Here is a 25978-nt window from a genome sequence, read left to right as displayed (position 1 = left end):
TTTATTCTACTCCTGCCCTCCCAGCTAAAACCGCAGGTTCAGTATCATTAAGCACTGACTGCATGGCATGAGTGACCTTTGGTTTGAGTGCACACAAAACCACTTTTGAGGTAGACTCAGACAATGGTTATTTCCTAGTTCCAAAATTTAAATATTTCTAGAATGTTTAAAAGGCTTTTTAAGGGCAGGAGTAGATAGCATAATGGTTATGCAAAGAGATTCTCATGCCTGAGGCTCCAAAGTCCCACCTGCACCACCATAAGCCAGAGCTGAGCAGTGCTCTGGTAAAAATAAATAAATAAATAAAGCAGAAGTGAAGAAAAGAGAGGAGGGGAGTGTAGGGAAGGGAAAAAAAAGCTTTTTTAAAAATATTTATTTTCCTTTTTTGTTGCCCTTGTTGTTTTTATCATTGTTGTGGTTATTATTAATTGTTGTTATTGATATTGTTGTTGCCGATAGGACAGAGAGAAATGGAGAAAGGAATTGCCAAAACCATCTTGAGGAAAAGAAACAGAAATGGAGGCATCACACTCCCAGACCTAAATCTATATTATATAAGCCATCATCATCAAAACAGCATGGTACTGGAACAAAAATAGGCACACAGACCAGTGGAACAGAATTGAAAGCCCAGAAATAAATCCCCACACCTATGGACATCTAATCTTTGATAAGGGGGCCCAAAGCATTAAATGGAAGAAGGAGGCTCTCTTCAATAAATGGTGCTGGGAAAACTGGGTTGTAACATGCAGAAGAATGAAATTGAACCACTTTATCTCACCAGAAACAAAAATCAACTCCAAATGGATCAAAGACCTGGATGTCAGACCAAAAACAATCAAATACTTAGAGGAAAACATTGGTAAAACACTTTCCCACCTACACCTCAAGGACATCTTTGATGAATCAAACCCAATTGCAAGGAAGACTAAAGCAGAAACAAACCAATAGGACTACATCAAATTGAAAAGCTTTTGCACATCCAAAGAAACTATTAAACAAACAAAGAGACCCCTCACAGAATGGGAGAAGATCTTCACATGCCATACATCAGACAGGAAACTAATCACCAAAATATATAAAGAGCTCAGCAAACTTAGCACCAAAAAAGCAAATGACCCCATCCAAAAATGGGCAGAGGATATGAACAAAACATTCACCTCAGAGGAGATCCAAAAGGCTAACAAACATATGAAAAACTGCTCTAGGTCACTGATTGTCAGAGAAATGCAAATTAAGACAACACTAAGATACCACCTCACTCCTGTAAGAATGGCATACATCAAAAAGGACAGCAGCAACAAATGCTGGAGAGGCTGTGGAGACAGAGGAACCCTTTTGCATTGCTGGTGGGAATATAAATTGGTCCAGCCTCTGTGGAGAGCAGTCTGGAAAACTCTCACAAGGCTAGACATGGACCTTCCATATGATCCAGTAATTCCTCTCCTGGGATTATACCCCAAGGACTCCATAACACCCAACCAAAAAGAGGTGTGTACTCCTATGTTCATAGCAGCACAATTCATAATAGCTAAAACCTGGAAGCAACCCAGGTGCCCAACAACAGATGAGTGGCTGAGAAAGCTGTGGTATATACACACAATGGAATACTATGCAGCTATCAAGAACAATGAACCCTCCTTCTCTGACCCATCTTGGACAGAGCTAGAAGGAATTATGTTAAGTGAGCTAAGTCAGAAAGATAAAGATGAGTATGGGATGATCCCACTCATCAACAGAAGTTGAGTAAGAAGATCTGAAAGGGAAACTAAAAGCAGAACCTGACCAAACTGTAAGTAGGGCACCAAAGTAAAAACCCTGTGGTGAGGGGTAGACATGCAGCTTCCTGGGCCAGTGGGGGGTGGGAGTAGGTGGGAGGGATGGGTCACAGTCTTTTGGTGGTGGGGATGGTGTTTATGTACACTCCTAGTAAAATGTAGTCATATAAATCACTAGTTAATTAATATGAGAGGGGGGAAATTAATTGTATGTCTTAAAGTTTTTAAAACACAGACTGAGTCTTTTTAATATATAGGCTGTGTATTTGATATGCGGACTCTCTCAAAAGCCTAGACCAAGTAGATCAGAAGCAAACAATAGCACAGCTATATACAAGATACTGGATACTGTACAGCAAATCATAACAAAAGGACTTTTCAAAGTTAACCCAATTAACAAATAATGTGATGATGACATTAACTATCGATTGTCTTTTTGAACCCTAAGACAGCAGGAACCTCACATCTCCACTATAGAGCCTCTACTTCCCCCAGTCCTGGAACCCTTGGATAGGGCCCACTTTCCCGTATGCCTCTCCCAATCCATATCAAATAATATTGCATCTGCCCATCACAACCCAATCAACACAACGATTGCCACCTCAACATGCTTCACTTCAGACTGTGTCCAGAGACTTCATGTGTGGGATGACAACCCTTCAGCTTCATTACTCGGGTGAGACCTTTCCTTTCATAGTATACTCTAATTCCATCTCAGGTGGTTCACTTTCTAACAAAGTCCCAAAACCTAGATATACACGAATTTCTGTGAGAGTGAGAATATGTTCACACATATCCATAAACTACTGCAAAATATATACCTGAAAGCAAAAGTACACTAGAGTTTGCAGCGAGTACCCCCCTCTCCACTATTCCAACCTTTGGGTCCATGATTGCTCAACAATTTGTTTGGCTTTCTATGTTAACTCTCTTTTCAGTCACCAGATTCCAGATGTCATCAGGATGCTGGCCAGGCTTCCCTGGACTGAAGACCCCACCAATGTGTCCTGGAGCTCCGCTTCCCCAGAGACACACCCTACTAGGGAAAGAGAGAGGCAGACTGGGAGTATGGACCGACCAGTCAATGCCCATGTTCAGTGGGGAAGCAATTACAGAAGCCAGACCTTCCACCTTCTACAACCCACAATGACCCTGGGTCCACACTCCCAGAGGGATAGAGAATGGGAAAGCTATCAGGGGAGGGGGTGGGATATAGAGATTGGGTGGTGGGAATTGTGTGGAGTTGTACCCCTCCTACCCTATGGTTTTGTTAATTTATCCTTTCTTAAATAAATAAATAAATAAGTAAATTTTATTTATTTATTTATTTTCCTCTTTTGTTGCCCTTGTTGTTTTTATCATTGTTGTGGTTATTATCGTTGTTATTGATATTGTTGTTGCCAGATAGGACAGAGAGAAATGGAGAAAGGAGGGGAAGACAGAGAGGGGGAGAGAAAGATAGACACCTGCAGACCTGCTTCACCGCCTGTGAAGCGACCCCCCTGCAGGTGGGGAGTAGGGGGCTCGATCTGAGATCCTTACACTGGTCCTTGAGTTTCACACCATACGCACTTAACCGCTGCGCTACAGCCCAACCCCCAAAAGGCTTTTTAATACAACACACCTCATCATCTTAAGAAACCAAAGCACTAAACAACGACCCCCACTCCCTTTCTGTAGCCCCGCTCTGCAGCACCATCTCCTCCCTCTCCCACTTCAGTCCCTATAGCTATCCTTCCATCATTTCCCAGGGGACCGTTAAGGCAGCTGAGGTATCTTATGTCACTTGCTTTAATTGGGTTAGCATAGATTCCTGTTTTAGACTGCACCTGTAATCAAACCCTCCCTTCAAATGGTGTGTGCCACCAAAATGATGAGGGGTCCAGCCGACTTGGGGAAAACCTCTCCTTCCCTGGGTGAGAGACTCAGGGAAGCTCGACTCTGTCATGTGGTTTTTACTCTATTTTCCAGATAGATGAACCATTTAACTGAAGGTTAATTTTAGAATCTTTTTTTTTTCCACTTTTTTTTTCCCCCTTCAGAGTTAGGGTCTTGTGCATGTGTTACTTCACTATTACATCAGGATACTCTTTTTTTTTTTTCCAATTTGGATAGAGATATAGAGAGACAAAGAGAGTGGGAGAAATGGGAGAGACACCATAACACTAGAGCATCTTCTAGTGCTGTGACACCTCTCATGTGGTGCTAGGGATTAAACGTGGGTGGCATGCACAGCGAGGCATAAGCCCTACCTGGTAAGCTATTTTCCTAGCCCTGACTCTTCATTTTCTATTAAAATAATTGTTTTTTCCAAAACAGATTAAATTATTTCTGTTAAGTTAATATATTACCAATAATAAAAGTTGAGGACCAAAAAAATAATAATAAGCAATCTATTTGTCAGTATTCCTGGGGCAGGGAGCAGAATCATCTATCTTTTTACTTAGGCCTTATTATCTTTTATTCAAAAATCATGGGAGTTAGGGGGTCAGGCGGTGGCGCAGTGGGTTAAGCGCATGTGGCGCAAAGCGCAGGGACCGGAGTAAGGATCCCGGTTCGAGCCCCCGGCTCCCCACCTGCAGGGGAGTCGCTTCACAGGCGGTGAAGCAGGTCTGCAGGTGTCTATCTTTCCCTCCCCTTCTCTGTCTTCCCCTCCTCTCTCCATTTCTCTTTGTCCTATCCAACAACGAATTGCGTCAACAAGGGCAATAATAATAGCCACAACGAAGCTACAACAAGGGCAACAAAAGGGGGGAAAAAATGGCCTCCAGGAGCGGTGGATTCATGGTGAAGGCACCGAACCCAGCAATAACCCTGGAGGAGGAAAAAAAAAAAATCATGGGAGTTGGGCGGTAGCGCAGCGGGTTAAGCACAGGTGGCGCAAAACACAAAGACTGAGGTAAGGCTCCCGGTTCGAGCCCCTGACTCCCCACCTGCAGGTGACAAGCAGTGAAGCAGGTATGCAGGTGTCTATCTTTCTCTCCCCCTCTCTGTCTTCCCCTCCTCTCTCCATTTCTCTGTTCTATCCAACAACGATGACATCAATAACAATACTAATTACAACAATAAAAAACAAAGGCAACAAAAGGGAATAAATAAATAAATAAATATTTAAAAATCATTTATATATGTATTTACTCACTAGAGAGAGAACTGGCAGGTGTGTTACCGAGGGATAGAATTCAGGACCTCGGGAGTCGGGCGGTAGCACAGTGGGTTAAGCGCACATGGCACAAAGCGCAAGGACCCGCCTGAAGATCCCCGTTCAAGCCCCCGGCTCCCCACCTGCAGGGAGTCGCTTCACAAGCAGTGAAGCAGGTCTGCAGGTGTCTATCTTTCTCTCCCCATCTGTCTTCTCCTCCTCTCTCCATTTCTCTCTGTCCTATCCAACAACAAAGACAGAAAACAATAATAATTACAACAATAAAACAAGGGCAACAAAAAGGGAATACATAAATGTTTTTAAAATTTTTTTAAAATAATAATTCAGGACCTCACACTTGTAAGCCCTGTGTTTCACTGTGGCACCACCTCTTGGGCTAAACACTTTGACCTTATTTATTGCAAAATAGTCAAAGCAGCTGTTGGGAGCATCAGTGATAATTTCACTCACAATTACATTTCCCACCTATAGCAGAGGCCTTTAATTTTGAAAACATTTGCATATCAGTATAACTTTAGAATGCCCATCTAGATTCCCAGAACTGAGCACATCTGCAGAGGGACCACACCTTTATTATGTACCCAGAGATTGGGGGTGCTCCATGAGAAAGAAGTAGTTTGGAAGGGGCAAAGAATATGAGGGCAGTTTGGCTGGTAGGGACAGTAGAGGAAGCAGTCAGGGCAAGTGCAAGCATGAAAGGCCAGAACAAGCTCCACAGCTCCCACACTAACCCCAACCTTGCTTCATACTCTGTAGGCCCTTCCAGGCCTGTGAAATGGGTATTTCTTTCCTTTTTTTGAAATTTTAAAAAAATATTTATTTATTTTCCCTTTTTGTTGCCCTTGTTGTTTTTTCATTGTTGTTGTTATTGATGTCGTCATTGTTGGATAGGACAGAGAGAAATGGAGAGAGGAGGGGAAGACACAGAGGGGGAGAGAAAGACAGACACCTGCAGACCTGCTTCACCACTTGCGAAGTGACCCCCACCCCTTACAGGTGGGGAGCCAGGGGCTAGAACTGGGATCCTTATGCCGGTCCTTGCACTTTGTGTCATGTGCACTTAACTGCTGCACTACCACCTCCTCCTGAAATGAGCATTTCTTCCCACCATCCAGGAAGTAAGTACCTGCAATTCAGGGAGACAGCAGACAAGTCTGGCTCAGAGTTCCAGCCCCACTCCCTGCTGTATATTCCATGTGACTAATTCCAGGTTCCTCTCTCATATTTATTTTTTTTTTAATTTATTTCTTTATTGGGGAATTAATGTTTTACATTCAACAGTAAATACAATAGTTTGTACATGCATAACATTCCCCAGTTTCCCATTTAACAATACAACCCCCACTATGTCATTCATCATCTTTCATGGACCTGTATTCTCCCCACCCACCCTCCCCAGAGTCTTTTACTTTGGTGCAATACGCCAATTCCATTTCAGGTTCTACTTGTGTTTTCTTTTCTTATCTTGTTTTTCAACTTCTGCCTGAGAGTGAGATAATCCCATATTCATCCTTCTGTTTCTGACTTATTTCACTCAACATGATTTTTTTCAAGGTCCATCCAAGATCAGCTGAAAACAGTGAAGTCACCATTTTTTACAGCTGAGTAGTATTCCATTGTGTATATAGACCACAACTTGCTCAGCCACTCATCTGTTGTTGGACACCTGGGTTGCTTCCAGGTTTTGGCTATTACAAATTGTGCTGCCAAGAACATATGTGTACACAGATCTTTTTGGATGGATATGTTGGGTTCCTTAGGATATATCCCCAGGAGAGGAATTGCAGGGTCATAGGGTAGGTCCATTTCTAGCCTTCTGAGAGTTCTCCAGACTGTTCTCCACAGAGGTTGGACCAATTGACATTCCCACCAGCAGTGCAGGAGGGTTCCTTTGACCCCACACCCTCTCCAGCATTTGCTGCTGTTACCTTTTCTGATGTGTGACATTCTCACAGGAGTGAAGTGATATCTCATTGTTGTCTTGATTTGCATTTCTCTGACAATCAGAGACTTGGAGCATTTTTTCATGTGTTTCTCGGCCTTTTGGATCTCTTCTGTGGTGAATATTCTGTCCAAGTCCTCCCCCCATTTTTGGATGGGGTTATTTATTGTCTTGTTGTTGTGTCTGGCAAGCTCTTTATATATGTTGGTTATTAAACTCTTATCTGATGTATGACATGTAAAGATCTTCTCCCATTCTGTGAGGGGTCTCTTGGTTTGGGTAGTGGTTTCTTTTGCTGTGAAGAAGCTTTTTAATTTGATGTAGTCCCATAGGACTACTTAGTCTTCTTTGTAATTGGATTCGTTTCATTGAAAATGTCTTTAAAATTTATGCAGAAAAGAGTTCTGCCAGTATTTTCCTCTAAGTATTTGATAGTTTCTGGTCTAACATCCAAGTCCTTGATCCACTTGGAATTTACTTTTGTATTTGGTGAAATACAATGGTTCAGTTTCATTCTTCTGCATGTTTCAACCCATTGTTTCCAACACCATTTGTTGAAGAGACTCTGCTTTCCCCATTTAATAGTCTGGGCACCTTTGTCAAAGATTAGATGTCCATAGGTGTGGAGGGGAGACACTATTTCTGCCCAAGCAGTCATACTAATTCTAGCTCTGTCTGTCTACAAGCAGGACCACAGGCAGGTGACATTGGGGCATCTCTAGGACCCACAAATCCTACTGAGTCCTCATTCCAAATCGGTTCTTGCATTGATGTGATATTTGCATTATATTTACCGTGCAGTGTGATATCAGAATGCACAGATTCTAAGTGTAAAATCTATCTCTTTTTTTTTTTTTTTAAATAAAAGCACAGCTCACTCTGGCTTATAGTCGTACCAGAAATTAAACCTGGGACCTTCGAACTTCAGGTATGAAAGTCGTATGCATGACCACTACACTGTCTCTCTAGTCCTATTAGATACGTTTTCTTTTGGGGCAGGGGAGATAGCATAATGGTTATGCAAATAGACTATCATGCCTGAGGCTCCAAAGTCCCAGGTTCAGTCCCCTGCCCCACCATAAGCCAGAGCTGAGCAGTGCTCTGGTGTTAACTCTCTCTCTCTCTCCCTCTGCATCTCTCTCAATAATAAAATAAATAAAATATATATTAAAAAAAGATATGTGGATTCGACTTCCGGAGGCGGAGCTACGAGCAGCAGATCGCTTTCTCTCCTCTCCTCTCCTCTCCTCTCCTGGATCAACTAGGAATACCAAAGGAGACCACCCGGACCGAAACAAGACAGGACTAGAATGACCACAGAAACCCAGTAAATCACCCGTGAGTACAAACACGCGTGGCTGGTGACAGAGAGGAGAGAGGGGCCTAAGGAGAGATTAAGTGACTGCTAACAGTTCGACAGTTTGTCAGTGGAGACACCACCTCCAGTCTGCTCCACCAACAAGGGGACAGCTGAAGGGAGGAAAGGACTCCCCAGAGACTCACCAAATACAACTCTGAGTCTCCATTGCTACTACCCTCAGAATCTGGAGCAGCAACAGGGAGGGACACCAGGGCACAGAGATCTAACCGGGAAACTCAGGAGAAGACCTATACCTCGGTGGCATAGCTGAAGGGCTGTGAAAGTCTCTTTGCATAACCACTGGATTATCTCTGCCACACCCTGCTTTATCTCTTGGTCAGGAGTCATTGATTAAGCCAAGAAGCCTATTGATAGTTTAAAAGCCCTCAGGCTTACCATAGCCTACAGGGGAAAAAAAAAAAGGCTTTTACACCACTGAACTCCAACTCAGGGATTGAAAAAACTGTTAACTTATATAAAATGGTTAAAACAACAAGAAAAAATAATGGAGACTCGAACCAGGACAAGAGTCCAGCTAAAAGTCCTCCAGAGGGCGAAGCACAAAACAACGAGTTCAACATCCAAACATTAGCTAAGGAAATAATAACAGGAGTGAGTAAAGAATTTGAAAAAAATTGTAATCAGAACTGCAGGAACAACAAATGAGAATATGGAAGAAAATTCTAATAATCTCATGGTTATTAGAGAGCTGAAAGCTGAAATTGCTGAGCTAAGAAGGCAACTAGCTGAACAAGCTAAAACAGTATCAGAGCAGGGCAACAAAATAGATGAACTCCAGAAAGCAGTAGAGGGCAGAGAGAATAGAATCAATGAGGCTGAAGACAGAATTAGCAAGATTGAGGATGAATTAGAGACAACTAAAAAAGAAGTAAGAGATCTCAAAAAGAGATTAAGAGATGCTGAAAACAACAACAGAGTCCTATGGGATGACTTCAAAAGAAACAATATACGCATTATTGGCTTACCAGAGGAAGAAAGAGAAGGGGAGGAAGAAAGCGTTCTCCAGGCCAAAATAGCTGAAAATTTCTCTAGTCTAGACAACACCAAAGACATAAAGATTCAAGAAGCCCAGAGGGTCCCAAACAGAATTAACACAGACCTAAAGACACGAAGACATGTCATACTTAGATTGGAAAGGAATAAGGATAAAGAAAGGATCCTCAAGGCTGCAAGAGAAAAACAAAGAGTCACCTACAAAGGAAAACCCATAAGATTAGCATCAGACTTCTCCATACAAACACTACAGGCCAGAAGAGAATGGCAAGATATCTATCGAGTGCTCAATGAGAAAGGCTTTCAGCCAAGAATACTATATCTTGCTAGATTGACATTCAGACTAGATGGAAGCATCAAAACCTTCTCAGACAAGCAACAGTTGAAGGAAGCAACCATCACCAAGCCTGCCTTGAAAGAAGTTCTGAAAGGTTTCCTATAAACAACCAGACCACCACAAATAGAACATATATCAAAACACTCTAAAACTCTACAAGAATGGCGTTAAAATATCTTCAATCTTTGATATCAATAAATGTGAATGGCCTGAATTCACCTATTAAAAGACACAGAGTAGGAAGATGGATCAGTAAACACAACCCAACAATATGTTGTCTACAGGAAACTCACCTAACGCAACAAGACAAACACAGACTTAAAGTGAAAGGATGGAAAACTATCATTCAAGCCAATGGCCCACAAAAAAGGGCAGGAACAGCTATTCTCATATCTGACATGATAGACTTTAAAATAGATAAGATTAAAAAAGATAGGAATGGACACTACTTAATGCTCAGAGGATCAGTCAATCAAGAGGACTTAACAATTATTAATATCTATGCACCCAATGAGAAGCCATCTAAATACATCAAACTTCTACTGAAAGAGCTACAGCAATATATTAACAGTAACACAATCATAGTAGGGGACTTCAACACCCCACTCTCTCAACTTGACAGATCATCCAGGAAGAAAATCAGTAAAGACATAAGGGAGCTAAATGAAGAGATAGATAAACTAGAACTATTGGACATTTTCAGAGTCATTCATCCCAAGAAACTGGAATACACATTTTACTCAAATCCACATGGATCATTCTCAAGGATAGACCATATGTTAGGCCACAAAGACAGCATCAGCCTATTCAAGAGCACTGAAATCATCCCAAGCATCTTCTCAGACCACAGTGGAATTAAACTAACACTTAACAATCAACAAAAGATTAGTAACAGTGCCAAAATGTGGAAGCTAAACAGTACACTTCTTAACAACTTCTGGGTCAAAGAGGAAATCAAGGAAGAAATCAAAATTTTTCGAGAGTTCAATGAAAATGAAGACACAAGCTATCAAAATATTTGGGACACAGCTAAAGCAGTCCTAAGAGGGAAGTTCATAGCTATACAAGCACACATTAGGAAACAAGAAAAGGCACAAATAAACAGCCTGATTGCACATCTTAAAGACCTAGAAGAAGAACAACAAAGGAACCCTAAAGCAACCAGAAGGACAGAAATTACTAAAGTTAGGGCAGAAATAAATAACATTGAGAATAGGAAAACCATACAAAAGATCAATGAAAGTAAATGTTGGTTCTTCGAAAGAGTAAACAAAATCGACAAACCTTTAGCCAGACTCACAAAACAAAAAAGGGAGAAGACCCAAATAAATCGGATAGTAAATGAAAGAGGAGAAATCACAACAGACACTGCAGAAATTCAACATATCATGCGAGGCTTCTATGAACAACTATATGCCACCAAGCTAGAGAACCTGGAAGAAATGAATGATTTCCTAGATACCTACCAACTTCCAAAACTAAGTAAAGAGGAAGTGGATAACATGAACAGGCCCATCACAGCTAATGAAATTGAAACAGTTATCAAAAATCTTCCCAAAAATAAAAGTCCTGGACCAGATGGTTTTACAAATGAATTCTACAAAACTTTCAAAGAAGAACTAATACCTCTACTTTTAAAAGTCTTCCAGAAGATTGAAGACACTGGAATACTCCCTGCCAGCTTCTATGAAGCCAACATCACCCTGATACCAAAAGCAGACAGGGACACAACCAAAAAAGAAAACTACAGACCAATATCTCTGATGAACATAGATGCGAAAATATTGAACAAAATTCTAGCCAACCGGATACAGCAGTATATCAAAAAAATTGTTCATCATGACCAAGTGGGGTTTATCCCAGGCATGCAAGGTTGGTTTAATATACGTAAATCAATCAATGTGATCCACCACATCAACAAAAGCAAGACCAAAAACCACATGGTCATATCAATAGATGCAGAGAAAGCCTTTGACAAAATACAACATCCCTTTATGATCAAAACACTACAAAAAATAGGAATAGATGGAAAATTCCTGAAGATAGTGGAGTCTATATATAGCAAACCTACAGCCAACATCATACTCAATGGTGAAAAACTGGAAGCATTTCCCCTCAGATCAGGTACTAGACAGGGCTGCCCACTATCACCATTACTATTCAACATAGTGTTGGAAGTTCTTGCCATAGCAATCAGGCAGGAGCAAGGAATTAAAGGAATACAGATTGGAAGAGAAGAAGTCAAACTCTCCTTATTTGCAGATGACATGATAGTATACATGGAAAAACCTAAGGAATCTAGCAAGAAGCTTTTGGAAATCATCAGGCAATACAGTAATGTGTCAGGCTATAAAATTAGCATTCAAAAGTCAGTGGCATTCCTCTATGCAAACACTAAGTTAGAAGAAATTGAAATCCAGAAATCAGTTCCTTTTTCTATAGCAACAAAAACAATAAAATATCTAGGAATAAACCTAACCAAAGAAGTGAAAGACTTGTATACTGAAAATTATGAGTCACTACTCAAAGAAATTGAAAAAGACACAAAGAAGTGGAAAAATATTCCATGTTCATGGGTTGGAAGAATTAACATCATCAAAATGAATATATTACCCAGAGCCATCTACAAATTTAATGCTATCCCCATCAAGATAACAAGCACATTTTTTAGGAGAATAGAACAAATGCTACAAATGTTTATCTGGAACCAGAAAAGACCTAGAATTGCCAAAACAATCTTGAGAAAAAAGAACAGAACCGGAGGCATCACACTGCCAGATCTCAAACTATATTATAGGGCCATTGTCATCAAAATTGCTTGGTACTGGAACATGAACAGACACACTGACCAGTGGAATAGAATTGAGAGCCCAGAAATGAGGCCCCACACCTATGGACATCTAATCTTTGACAAAGGGGCCCAGAATATTATATGGGGGAAGCAGAGTCTCTTCAACAAATGGTGTTGGAAACAATGGGTTGAAACATGCAGAAGAATGAAGCTGAATCACTGTATTTCACCAAATACAAAAGTAAATTCCAAGTGGATCAAGGACTTGGATGTTAGACCAGAAACTATCAGATACTTAGAGGAAAATATTGGAAGAACTTTTTTCTGCATAAATTTTAAAGACATTTTCAATGAAATAAATCCAATTACAAGGAAGACTAAGGCAAGTATAAACCTATGGGACTACATCAAATTAAAAAGCTTCTTCACAGCAAAAGAAACCACTACCCAAATCAAGAGACCCCTCACAGAATGGGAGAAGATCTTTACATGCCATACATCAGATAAGAGTTTAATAACCAACATATATAAAGAGCTTACCAGACTCAACAACAAGACAACAAATAACCCCATCCAAAAATGGGGGGAGGAATTGGACAGAATATTCACCACAGAAGAGATCCAAAAGGCCGAGAAACACATGAAAAAATGCTCCAAGTCTCTGATTGTCAGAGAAATGCAAATCAAGACAACAATGAGATATCACTTCACTCCTGTGAGAATGTCACACATCAGAAAAGGTAACAGCAGCAAATGCTGGAGAGGGTGTGGGGTCAAAGGAACCCTCCTGCACTGCTGGTGGGAATGTCAATTGGTCCAACCTCTGTGGAGAACAGTCTGGAGAACTCTCAGAAGGCTAGAAATGGACCTACCCTATGACCCTGCAATTCCCCTCCTGGGGATATATCCTAAGGAACCCAACACATCCATCCAAAAAGATCTGTGTACACATATGTTCTTGGCAGCACAATTTGTAATAGCCAAAACCTGGAAACAACCCAGGTGTCCAACAACAGATGAGTGGCTGAGCAAGTTGTGGTATATATACACAATGGAATACTACTCAGCTGTAAAAAATGGTGACTTCACCGTTTTCAGCCGATCTTGGATGGACCTTGAAAAAATCATGTTGAGTGAAATAAGTCAGAAACAGAAGGATGAATATGGGATGATCTCACTCTCAGGCCGAAGTTGAAAAACAAGATTAGAAAAGAAAACACAAGTCAAACCTGAAATGGAATTGGAGTATTACACCAAAGTAAAAGACTCTGGGGTGGGTGGGTGGGTGGGGAGAATACAGGTCCATGAAAAATGATGAATGAAATAGTGGGGTGGTATTGCTAAATGGGAATCTGGGGAATGTTATGCATGTAAAAAAAAAAAAAAGAAGAAGTAGAAACGCAAAGCAGAAATTGACTGAGTTTGGAGTATGGCACCAAAGTAAGAAAGCAGAAGTATACTAGAGTTTGCAGTGAGTACCTCCCTAATACTTCCTCTCCACTTTTGCAAGCTTTGGGTCCATGATTGCTCAACAATTTGTTTGGCTTTGTATGTTAACTCTCTTTTCAGTCACCAGGTTCCAGGTGTCATCAGGATGCCGGCCAGACTTCCCTGGATTGAAGACACCACCAATGTGTCCTGGAGCTCAGCTTCCCCAGAGACCCATCCTACTAGGGAAAGAGAGAGGCAGACTGGGAGTATGGACCGACCAGTCAACGCCCATGTTCAGCGAGGAAGCAATTACAGAAGCCAGACCTTCTACCTTCTGCAACCCTCAATGACCCTGGGTCCATGCTCCCAGAGGGATAGAGAATGGGAAAGCTATCGGGGGAGGGGGTGGGATATGGAGATTGGGTGGTGGGAATTGTGTGGAGTTGTACCCCTCCTACCCTATGGTTTTGTTAATTAATCCTTTCTTTAATAAAAAAAAATTTAAAAAAAAAGATATGTTTTCTTTTTATTTTTTATTTATTTATTTACTTATTTTGCCTCCAGGCTTATTGCTGGGGCTCAGTGCCTGCACTATGAATCCACTGCTCCTGGACGCTATTTTCCCCATTTTGTTGCCCTTGTTGGTATTGTTGTTGTTGTTGGACATAACAGAGAAATGGAGAGAGGAGGGGAAGACAGAGAGGAAGAGAAAGACAGATACCTGCAGACCTGCTTCACTGCTTGTGAAGCAACCCCCTTGTAGGGGGGAGGGGGCTCTGGGGGACTCGAACAGGGATCCTTGTGCCAGTCCTTGCATTTCACTTAACCATGTGCACTTAGCCCGCTGCATTACCACTCGGCCCCCACTTATTTTTATTTTTTAATGGTTTATTTTAATAAGAAAGAGATACAGAGATAAAAACACATAAAGAGTAGAGCACTGCTTGGTTCTGGGTTCTGGTGGTGCTGGGGACTGAACCTGAAACTACCAAACCTCAGGCAAGAGTCTTTTGCATAATCATTATGCTGTCTCCCCAGCTCTAGATATATTTTATAGCAACAAGTTCCCACAGGATCTCTCAGACCATGTCTGAGTGGTCAAAGTGGGGAAGTAGGCCTAAGTGGTTTTGGTGTCATCCTGGCTCGGCTCTGAACCCATATATATATGCTACATGGTCTCGGAAAAATCATATATAGTATCTATCCTCAATTTTTTTTTCTTACCTGGTAAATGGTATAAAGTGGGTGTGTGACAGTAGAGATTGAGAGATATTTGTAAGACTTAATATATGTAAAGCACAAAGCATTTTGTTAATCTTTTTTTTTTTTTTTTTTTGGTGGGGTGTCTTATTTTCTTAAGCTTTTACTTATTTTCATGAGTGAGAGAGAACAGAGCACTGCCCAGCTCTAGTACGTGGCAACATCAAAGACTGAACTTGTGACCTCAGGGTCTCAGACATAAAAGTTTTGATAAACTACTTTTTCTTTTTAATTGTTTTATTATTTTTTTTTAGTTGGGGAATTAATGTTTTACATTCAACAGTAAGTACAATAGTTTGTACATGCATAACATTCCCCAGTTTCTCATATAACAATACAACCCCCACTAGGTCCTCTGAATCCTTCCTGGACCTGTATTCTCCCCACCCCCCCCCCCCACCCCAGAGTCTTTCACTTTGGTGCAATTCCATTTCAGGTTTTACTTCTGTTTTCTTTTCTGATCTTGTTTTTCAACTTCTGCCTGAGAGTGAGATCATCCCATATTCATCCTTCTGGATAAACTACTTTTATACTATCTCCTCAGCCCTATTTTTTGTCATTAAAAGCTCATCCACCTAACCAATTGTAAAAATGTGTAAGTTTATGCTTTTTTCTTTTTACTATCTTTTTTTTTTTTTTGCTTCCAGGGTTATTGCTGGGGCTCAGTGCCTGCACTATGAATCCACTGCTCCTGGTGGCTATTTTTCCCTTTTGTTACCCTTTTTGTTTGTTGTTATTTTTATTGTTGTCGTTGTTGGATAGGACAGAGAGAAATGGAGAGAGAAGGGGAAGAGAAAGGGAGAGCAGACCTGCTTCACCGCTTGTGAAGTGATTCCCCTGCAGGTGGAGAGCCGGGGACTTGCACCAGGATGGATCCTTAAACTGGTTGTTGGGCTTTGTGCCATGTGCGCTTAATCTGCTGAACTACTGTCCAGCCCCCAGTTTATGCTTTTAATTGAGATAAAGTGTTGTGCTGTACTCCCTCCACTTATCCTATCTAGACACACCACACACGCACATGCAGGCCATGGGTATTCTTCAGCAAAAATTTACTTCCGATGAGAAAAGTGAATGAGAAAAGTAGAGGACTGAGTAATGGGGAATGAAAAAGAGAGAGAGAGAGAGAGAGGTTATTTTTAAGTTTATAAAACAATTCCATTAAAATATAGCAAGGTAGATCCAGCATTTTTGGCAAGAAAGAAATTTCTTCCTGCAGTTTCTTGGGGGGGGGGGGTGGAGGGACAGAAATGTCTTGCTGAGAATTATCTAAAGATGGTTAGAAAAAAATTCCTGGGGAGGGTGGGGGGGTAGGTGGCATTATGCCAAGAGACTCTTTTTTATTTTTTTTATTTTCCCTTTTTGTTGCCCTTGTTGTATTTTTACTGTTGTTGTTATTGATGTTGTCGTTGTTAGACAGAACAGAGAGAAATGGAGAGAAGAGGGGAAAATGGGGAGAGAAAGACACCTTTAGACCTGCTTCACCACCTGTGAAGTGATGTCCCTGCAGGTGGGGAGCCGGGGGCTCGAACCGGGATCCTTACGACAGTCCTTGCTCTTCACACTACCTGCACTTAACCAGCTGCTCTACCGCTCTACTCCCTCCAAGAGACTTGAGGCTCTGAAATCCCCCCTCCCCCACACACACACCATCATAAGCCAGAGCTGAGCAGTGCTCTGGTAAAAATAAAATAAAAATAAAATAAAATAAAATAAAAATAATCCTGGGGACAGGCAGTGGTACACCTAGTTAAGCACAGCTATTACAGTGCACAAAGCCCCGCGTTCAAACCCCTGATCCCTACCTGCAAGGGGCTTCACAAGTGGTGAAGCCAGGTAGCAAGTGTCACTCTATCTTTTCCCCTTTTAATCTCTGTCTGTATTCAATAATAAATAAATAGATTTTTAAAAAACACTGATGAAAAAGGAACTGTTTAAATAAAGAAATTCATTTAGCCATTGGGCAGCACCCTATTTCCTCACACAGAGATATCCTTACCAAGGAGAACCAAGAGATAGTCTCCAGGCTCTATACTGGCTATAAACATATCACATTATGTAGCCAATAATGGATTGGCTGGAGACAATAATGACCTTCAGCAAAGTGTGTAGGAACAAGTGTTTAGTTATCTCTGGGAAACTGCTGTCACATACTTTGTCAAAGGGGAGAAGAAAATTGGTCATAAGATCTCTATGTAGAAGGAAGACTGAGCACCAGAGAAATAGGATGCTTAGGGAGGGGGAGGGGCCGAGAAGGCAGAAAAACAGGGAGCCCTCCTGAGTCTGCATGGGGATTTTCACAAGGAGGTCGTTTATGATTAGCCTAGTGCCTCTCAGGTGGTTTTCTCTTTGTTTGTTTTTTATTTATTAACCCTGGGGCTTGGTGCCGGCACTATGAATCCACGGCTCCTGACAGCCATTTCCCTCTCCCCCTTTTTTCTTTTTTTTTCTTCAACAGGACAAAGAGAAATTGAGGGGAGGGGAGGTAAAGAGAGAGAGAGAGAAAGATAGACACATGCAGACCTGCTTCATCAATCATGAAGCGTCCTCCCTGCAGGTGGGGAGTAGAGGCTCGAACCTGGATCCTTGCATATGGTGGTATGTGCACTTAGCCAAGTGTGCCACCACCTGCCACTCCCCCCCCCCCATGTTTATCTGGGATTCTCACTGAAGAATACTGTCCATGAACCACTAACTTCTAATGGGTGGATAACTGACCAATAAGTCAAGAGCTTTGTGATACAGTCTTACCTCTGTCATGGACTCATTGCTCATGGGAAAGCTATTTCATCTCTATCTCTTCAATGTATCCATCTTTTTTATTTTTTTAAGCATGGCAAATAAACAGAGTTCCTGGGGGTCGAGTGGTAGCTCAGCGGGTTAGCACACATGGTGTGAAGTGCAAGGACCGGCACAAGGATCCCGATTCGAGCCCCCAGCTCCCCACCTGCGGGGAAGGGGTCGCTTCACAAGTTGTGAAGTAGGTCTGCAGGTATCTTTCTCTCCCCATTTCTGTCTCCCCTTCTCTCTCGATTTCTCTCTGTTCTATCTAACAACAACATCAATGGCAACAGTAACAATAATGGCAACAACAAGGGCAACAAAAGGGAAAAACTGGCGTCCAGGAGCAGTGGATTTGTAGTGTAGGCACTGAGCCCCAGAGATAGCCCTGGAGGCAAAAAAAAAAAAAAACCTATAAAAATAATAATAATAGGGGGTCGGGCGGTGGCGCAGTGGGTTAAGCGCATGTGGCGCAAAGCGCAGGGACCGGCGTAAGGATCCCGGTTCGAGCCCCTGGCTCCCCACCTGCAGGGGAGTCGCTTCACAGGCGGTGAGGCAGGTCTGCAGGTGTCTATCTTTCTCTCCCCTTCTCTGTCTTCCCCTCCTCTCTCCATTTCTCTCTGTCCTCTCCAACAACGAATTGCATCAACAAGGGCAATAATAATAACCACAACGAAACTACAACAAGGGCAACAAAAGGGGGAAAAAAATGGCCTCCAGGAGCGGTGGATTCATGGTGCGCCCAGCAATAACCCTGGAGGAGGAAAATAAAATAATAATAATAATAAAGAGTTCCTGATCAAGATCATTAGTTCTTCTATTTTCATTCCTGAGGAACAGACGATTCACACTATGTAGTACAGGAATGCCTGTAGAAAGCATCTCTCTATAGAAGTTTAGCAAAATTTCATTCTCACTTTGCCACCTCTCTGTTGCTTCCTTGTCTGTCGAATTTCATTTCAGCATATCAAGTTCAAGTTTCCCTACTTGGACCTCAGAAGTCCTTAGGCAGTTTCTCAGCAAGCAGAAGAAAAAAAAACTGAAATAGGGGCTTTCTCAGGAGTTATTCTTCAGTTCCTGATGATTGGTTTTGTTTTTCTTTAATCCTCCCTGATTAAGTGCACCTCTAAAGTGACTTCATGCATCCTGCAAACCACCACACCCTGTAAAGTAGAAGCTTCCATGGGACTGAATCCCATTCTGCTTAATGAAACAGAGCCATCAGAATAGAAGCTAGGAGTCTCCTAGCACCTCTTCCTGTGTTGGTTCAGAAAATCACATAGCATTTATTTGTCCAAGGCTCTGCTAAAAAGTAGAAGTCATTTTTGTGGTGTTTCTCCACTTGTCTACTGTCACTGTACTCATGAAGAGACTCACAGAGGATGCCTGGGGCTCTGAGACCTGGAGCCTCTTTGTTGTTTCCACACCTGGGAAGTTGTCTTGGCAAAGATTTTTTTTTTTTTTTAACCAGAGTTCAACCCAGCTCTGTTTAATGGTGCTGCAGGAATTGAAGGTGAGACTGTGGAGCCTCAGGCATGAGAGTCTGTATAACTATTATGCTATCTACCCATGCCCTTGGCAAAGATTCTTCTGTGTGAACTCACCTTTTGTCCTTCTCATAAGCCATTCTCTCCAATATTCATCACATGTGTAGTCTGAGAGACTCCTTTCTAGCAAAAGGTCAAAGTGTTTTACTTGTTCCAAAGCCACAGAACAAGGTGAGCCTGGATGAGAACAAATTCAAGCAAATACAGTTTCTGTCTTCTTTTCTTCACTCCATGTGGTTCTTTGGTGCTTGTCTTTTTTTTTTTTTAAGAATTTATTTATTTATTAATGAGAAAGATAGGAAGAGAGAGAAAGAGCCAGACATCACTGTGGTACATGTGCTGCCAGGGATTGAACTCGGGACCTCATGCTTGAGAATCCAGTGCTTTATCTACTGCACCACCTCCTGGACCACTGTGCTTGTTTTTCAACTGAAGTAACATTGTATCATAACATCATGTAGGTTTCAGGTGAGGCCCAGAGATAGTATAATATTAATATAATATAACTGGTATGCAAAAGATTTTCATACCTGAGCCTCAAGGATTGAAGAGGTATAGGTCCAATGCCAGAGCTGAGCACTGGCTCTAGTTAAAAAAAAAAAAAAATTAAAAAGGGGGAAAAAATTCAGGTGTGCAGCACTGAAGATCAACATCTGTATACACTACGTTAAATTCACCAGTGAAAGTCCAATTCTGTCTTTCACAATGCAATTGACCCTTTATTTTCAAGTCCAAACTGTCTTACTCTTTCCCTTTTGGTAATCATTATTAATATTAGAATCTAGACATTTATTTTGTTTTATTCAGCTCACCTGTATGTTTCTCTCTATATCACACATAAGTGTAACCATACAGTGTTTGTCACTCAGCATAATACCCTCTAAGTCTGTCTATACTATAGCAAGTGGCAGGATCGCATCTTTTTAAAAAATAAATAAGTAATTGACTGAATATATTCATTGTGTATATACTACAACATTATCTAATCATTTATCAATAGACGGCTAAGTTGTTTCCAGTTTTGGGCTATTGTAAATAATGTTGCAATGACAGTTACAGCTACGGTGTAGAGCAATTTGACAACATCCAATAGAGTTGAAAATGCATATATCATACATTTTGATAGGTCCATTTTCAAAAATGTACCTAAATAAATGCTCCTATATTCACACAAAACTGTGTTATAGTATATTCATTGTAGCTTTGTTTTTGATATAAAAAATAGTAAGACATAACTTAAATATCCATCAAGAGGATATGTATATATATATAAGTGGTTAATATTAAAGTCAAATTCATCAAAACAGTAAATTTCAAAAACATAGTTATGAATTTTTAAAAAATGTTATATACTAATAGGGTATGAAAAATGTTGACTTCTGTCATAATACAAACTATTATATTAAATATAAACCAATCCACTAAAAATGTAAAACATATGCTTGAAAAAAACAGATGTGCTGGGGTGGAGGAGGAAAAAAAGAAACAAACACTGGTGCTTTGCAATAAACACAAAACTGGGGTGGGAGAGATAGTATAATGGTTAAACAGAGACTCTCACAAGTTCAATAACCCTCCACGCTACCATAAGCCAGAGCTGAGCAGTGCTCTGGTAATAAATAAATAAATAAATAAGTAAATGCTGGCCACAATTTGTCAGCCTTCATCAACTCCCCCTACTTTGTCATTTCTCCTACCAAGAAGTGAAGCCTGCTTTTCCAGCCCTTGAATCTGGTGTCTGTGACACTCATTTCACTCTCAGAATTCAGTAGGAACAAAGTTGTTCCAGAAACCCTGCACACATCCATTCTCTCCAGCCCAAAACCCTGCTGTTTATCTTAGGATAAGCCTGGGCAAGCCTGCAGAGTGCAGACAACCCGTGACCAGAGCCACCCGCCACCCCAGTCTGCAATCAGAGAAACAGCAGGCATATGATTAAGACCTAGGAGGAAAGGGCAGTGCCCAGGTGCCCATGGACATGAGAGCCCAGCCCGCTGAAGTCAGCCCAGCCGGTCTCCTATCAGAAACTCCCAGCTGACCTGCAAACTCGTGAACAATAACAAATGGGTGAGGTATTAAGTCACTAAGTCTTAGAGGTGATTTTTTTGTTATTTATTTGTTTATTAAATTTTGTTTTATTTTAATGAGAGAGATAGAGAAACTGCTCAGCTCTGATTGATGGTAGTGTTGAGAACTGACTGGGACTTTGGATCCTAAGACATGAACATCTTTTGTACAACCTTGATGCTATTTTCCCCACCCTTACTTATTTATCCTGAACTTAATTATGAGGGGATTTGGTGGGTGGGAGAATATACATGATTTTACCCCCTTTTTCATTCAGCTATAGAAAGGGAGAAACAACACAGAACCAGAGCTTCCCCTAATGCCACAGCACCTCCTCTAAAGTACTAGGGCTCAAACCTAGGTCACACACATAGCAAGATATACACAGCAACAGATAAGAGATGCAAACACCACTTCCAGAGCAATGAACATTGAAGAGAGAGGAAAGGAAAGGTTATTTAGGGGAGAGAGTAAAGGAAAGGTTATTTAGGGGAGAGAGTACCTTCAATTTTTCACTCAATGACTTAAGAATTTAAAAGCCCTTGACTCCTGCATTAAATCTGGACTGTAGGGGTTGGGTGGTGGCTAATTGGGTTAAGTGCACATAGTACAAAGTGCAAGAACCTACACAAAGAACCCAGTTTGAGCGCCCAGTTCCCCACCTGCAGGCAGGTCACTTCACAAGTGGTGAAGCAGGTCTGCAGGTGTCTCTCTAACTCTTATCTCCCCCTCCCTTCTCAATTTTTCTCTGCATTATTTGATATAAAATAGAAAAAAATTTTTAAAAAGGCCACCAGGAACAGTGGATTCATAGTCCCAGTGATAACCCTGAAGGAAAAAAAAAATCTGGAGGATAAAAACTTGGGAGCCTGTTTATATTCTCTTCAGAACCACTCCAAAAGCACCCCCATCTGTTGCTATAAAACCATTCATAAGCAGAAATGGTGTAAAACAAAGAAGTGGTTATCATTCACTGATGGCCATTATTTATTTCATTACTTTCATGTAAGATAAAGAGAAATAGAGGAGAGTGGGGCTGGGTGGTGACATACCTGGCTGAGCGCACATGTTACAGTGCTCAAGGACCCAGGTTTGAGCCCTCAGACCCAACCTGCAAGGGAAAAGCTTTGCAAGTGGTGAAGCAGGGCTTCAGGTGACTCTATCATCTCTCTGTCACCCCCTTCCCTCTTGATCGCTGGCTGTCTCTAACTAGTAAATAAAGATAATAACAAAAAATTGGCCCTCCTCCATCGCTATCGAACAGGCCATGGCCGGTGCGCCGCTATGTTCCATCGCTGGGGAGCCAGAGACGACCCGAACTGCCCCTGCGGCTCCAGACAGACTATGACCCACATAGTCAACGACTGCCACCTCTCCAGATTCAAAGGAGGTCTCGAGGCTTTGCATCAGGCTCAACCTGATGCTGTTGACTGGCTACGGAAGAAGGGCAAACGCTAGAAGAAGAAGATCACAAAAAAATTATAAAAAAGAAATCAAGAGAACAAGAACGAGAATGGGAGAGATAGAGAGAAGAGGGGCCAGGCTGTGGCACATCTGGTTAAGCATTCACATTACAGTGTGAAAAGACCCAGGTTTAAGTCCCTGGTCCCCACCTGTAGGGGGAAAGCTTCACAAGTGGTAAAGCATTGCTGCAGGTGTCTCTGCCTCTCTATCTCTCAATGCCCTCTCAATTTCTCTATCTATATCTAATAATAAATAAATAAATATTTAAGAGAGTCTGAAAGAGGAAGAAGCCGGAGCACAACTTTAATACAAGCAGCTCTAGGGATCAAACCAGAAGCCTCAGGCAAACCAGAAGCCTAGGCCACTGAACTGGTTTCCCTGGCCATGACATGGACACTTTTTCTGTGTTCCCAGAACCAAAAAGTCACCTTCCAAAAAATACCTAATAACACATAAATACTGGCATCACACTCCCACACAGGAAAGGCAGGACTGAACTGAAAAATACAGACATGGTGAACTAGTTCCTGGGAGGCAGTTTGGTGGGGTTACTCTTACTCCTCAGGGTCCTGTTGCCTTTAGGCTAAGTACTGCATACTTTATGCTTGTGCTGCTTTTGTTTTTTCCCTTTCTTGGGAAAGTGAAAAATCCTCCCCAGGTTTTTTTCAGTTAGCAAAAACAGCCACTAATATATGTTGTCTATAAAAAGGAAGTGGTGTGGGGGTTGGGCAGTGGCACAGTGGGTTAAGCACACGAGGCGCCAAAGCACAAGGACCAGCTTAAGGATCCTGGTAGGAGCCCCTGGCTCCCCACCTACAGGGGAGTCAAGCAGTGAAGCAGGTCTGCAGGTGTCTGTCTTTCTCTCCCCCCTCTATCTTCCCCTCCTCTCTCCTTTCTCTCTGTCCTATCCAAGTAGAAAGGACATCAACAATGACAATAATAACCACAACAAGGCTACAACAATAAGGGCAACAAAAGGGGGGGGGGAATGGCCTCCAGAAGCAGTGGATTCATGGCACAAACACTGAGCCCAAGCAATAAGCCTGGAGGCAAAAAAAAAAAAGGAAGTGGTGTAACTCAAACTTTTGAAAAGCTGGGGACATTTCTATCTGCAGAGCTGTTGCAGGTGTTTACAGAAGCAGGTCACCCTCCTTAAATTCTTATTTATTTGACCAGAGCACTGTTCAACTCTGGCCTATGATGGTGCTGGGGACTGAACCTGAGACCCAGGAGCTTTGGGCATGAAATTCTCTTTTCTGCAACCATTATGCTATCTCTCCACTCTCCCTTAATTCTTGTGTTCATGCAAATATGATAGAACAGGACATGATGAAAAGATTTTGGTCCATCTTTTGGCTCCTCTGAAACTTGGAAGTCGTAGGCCTCGTCTTACATAACTGACCTCATGAGGCACAGTGACTCAGACTGGCCACATGTTATGGTCACACCTCATTCTGTGGTAGCACATAAACAAGAACTCAGAGAAAAATATCCAGCCATCAATTCATCATCACTCAAGAGACACATTTTCCTTCATAATAAAATCTTGATTTAGGGAGAAATAAAAAGCACACTCTTCTCAAAGATATTCTTTTCAGATGAAGTCTCAGGGTCAGTCTTGAGTGAAGTTCCTCTACTCATGTTTAGTATTAAAACAGGAGAGTGAATGTACATGTTCAGCTTCATCAAAGACTTGAGATAAAATGGATTTCTACTTTACCTTCATTTCATGCCCCAAATTAATTAAACTGTGCATCGCATCCAGCAATGCTGCTTTAATTTTTTTTCTACAACCTATTTTCACCATCTTTAAAAAAGATTCAGACTGGCCAGACAGATAGCTTACTTGGGAGGTGTTTGCTTTGCCAAGCATACTATCTAACCTGGCTGCCACTATACTGGGGAAACTTTTGATGCTGTGGTTTTTCTTTTTCCTTTTTAAAGATTTTATTTATTTATTAATGAGAAAGATAGGAGAGAAAAATAATCAAGAACCAGACATCACTCTGGTACATGTGCTGCTGGGGATTGAACTCAGGACCTCATGCTTGAGAGTCTAGTGCCTTAGCCACCGTGCCACCTCCTAGACCACAGATGCTGTGGTTTCTTTCCCCTTCTTTGTCTCTATCATTCCCTATCTGGGAAAAAAAAAGCCATTTGGGTGATAAAAATTAACTAGTTACATTTTTAAAAGACTCAGACTTTAAGAAGTCATGGGGATAGGAACTGTAAAGAGTCTATGCAAAACCCTGCTGTAAATCCCAAGCTCCCAGTATCAAAATGTTTCTTTGATCGTTTCAATTTGAGAGATTTCTAGAGAATCAGCATTGCTAATTTTGATAGGATTCTTTCACTCTGAATTAAATACTTCACAAATCACCCTATAATAAAGGACTAAATTTATACCAAAAACATTGGGGGAAAAGGGACATAAACAAAGCAATAACCAATTTCTCTTTCTCTCCTATTCAGACCCAGGGGAACAAAGGCTTCCTTTACTCAGGAAATAATGGGAAAAGGGAGCCAACATGATTCTAAATGCCAAGAGATGATAAAAGACATTTGTGGCCAAAAGACAATGTTAGGAGAGGAGATTTGAAAGAACCTGCTGTGAGGTAAACAGAAAATGAAGGAGAAAGTGTGTGCTCTACTTAAAGGGTCAAGTGGCATCTTGGAAGCAAACCCTCATGCCCCAGTCAAGCACTCAGATAATTCAGGCAATTCAGATGACACTTAGGAACCTCATGACAGAAATTAGCTCACAGGGATCCAGATAAGCTATTCCCAGCTCCCTAGACATCAGAAATGACATGTGATAATAAATGTTTTAAGCATACGTGCACACACACATGTACACACACAGAGAGACACACAGGCACGCACACACACACACACACACACACACATACACACACACAACAACAACACTTAGAACTAACCATCTCTTGAGAGATCTGTTCTGGTGATTCTGGCCAGAACACCAAAATAATATTTTTTTTTAAATAATTTATTTCTTTATTGGGGAATTAATGCTTTACATTCAACA

At 41.5% G+C, this 25978-nt stretch overlaps 1 protein-coding gene across 1 annotated transcript in view; it reads right to left on the bottom strand.

Annotated features, from left to right (window-relative positions):
- LOC132540303 (collagen alpha-1(I) chain-like) overlaps positions 1 to 25978 on the bottom strand; it is a 70370-nt gene that overhangs the window by 7538 nt on the left and 36854 nt on the right. The gene's annotated exons all lie outside the window — the stretch shown is intronic.

The sequence above is a fragment of the Erinaceus europaeus genome, chromosome 9, assembly GCF_950295315.1.
Source record: "Erinaceus europaeus chromosome 9, mEriEur2.1, whole genome shotgun sequence".
Classification (NCBI taxonomy): domain Eukaryota; kingdom Metazoa; phylum Chordata; class Mammalia; order Eulipotyphla; family Erinaceidae; genus Erinaceus; species Erinaceus europaeus.
The sequence above is the reverse complement of the archived record's forward strand: the minus strand, read 5'-3'. Positions and strand labels throughout refer to the sequence as shown.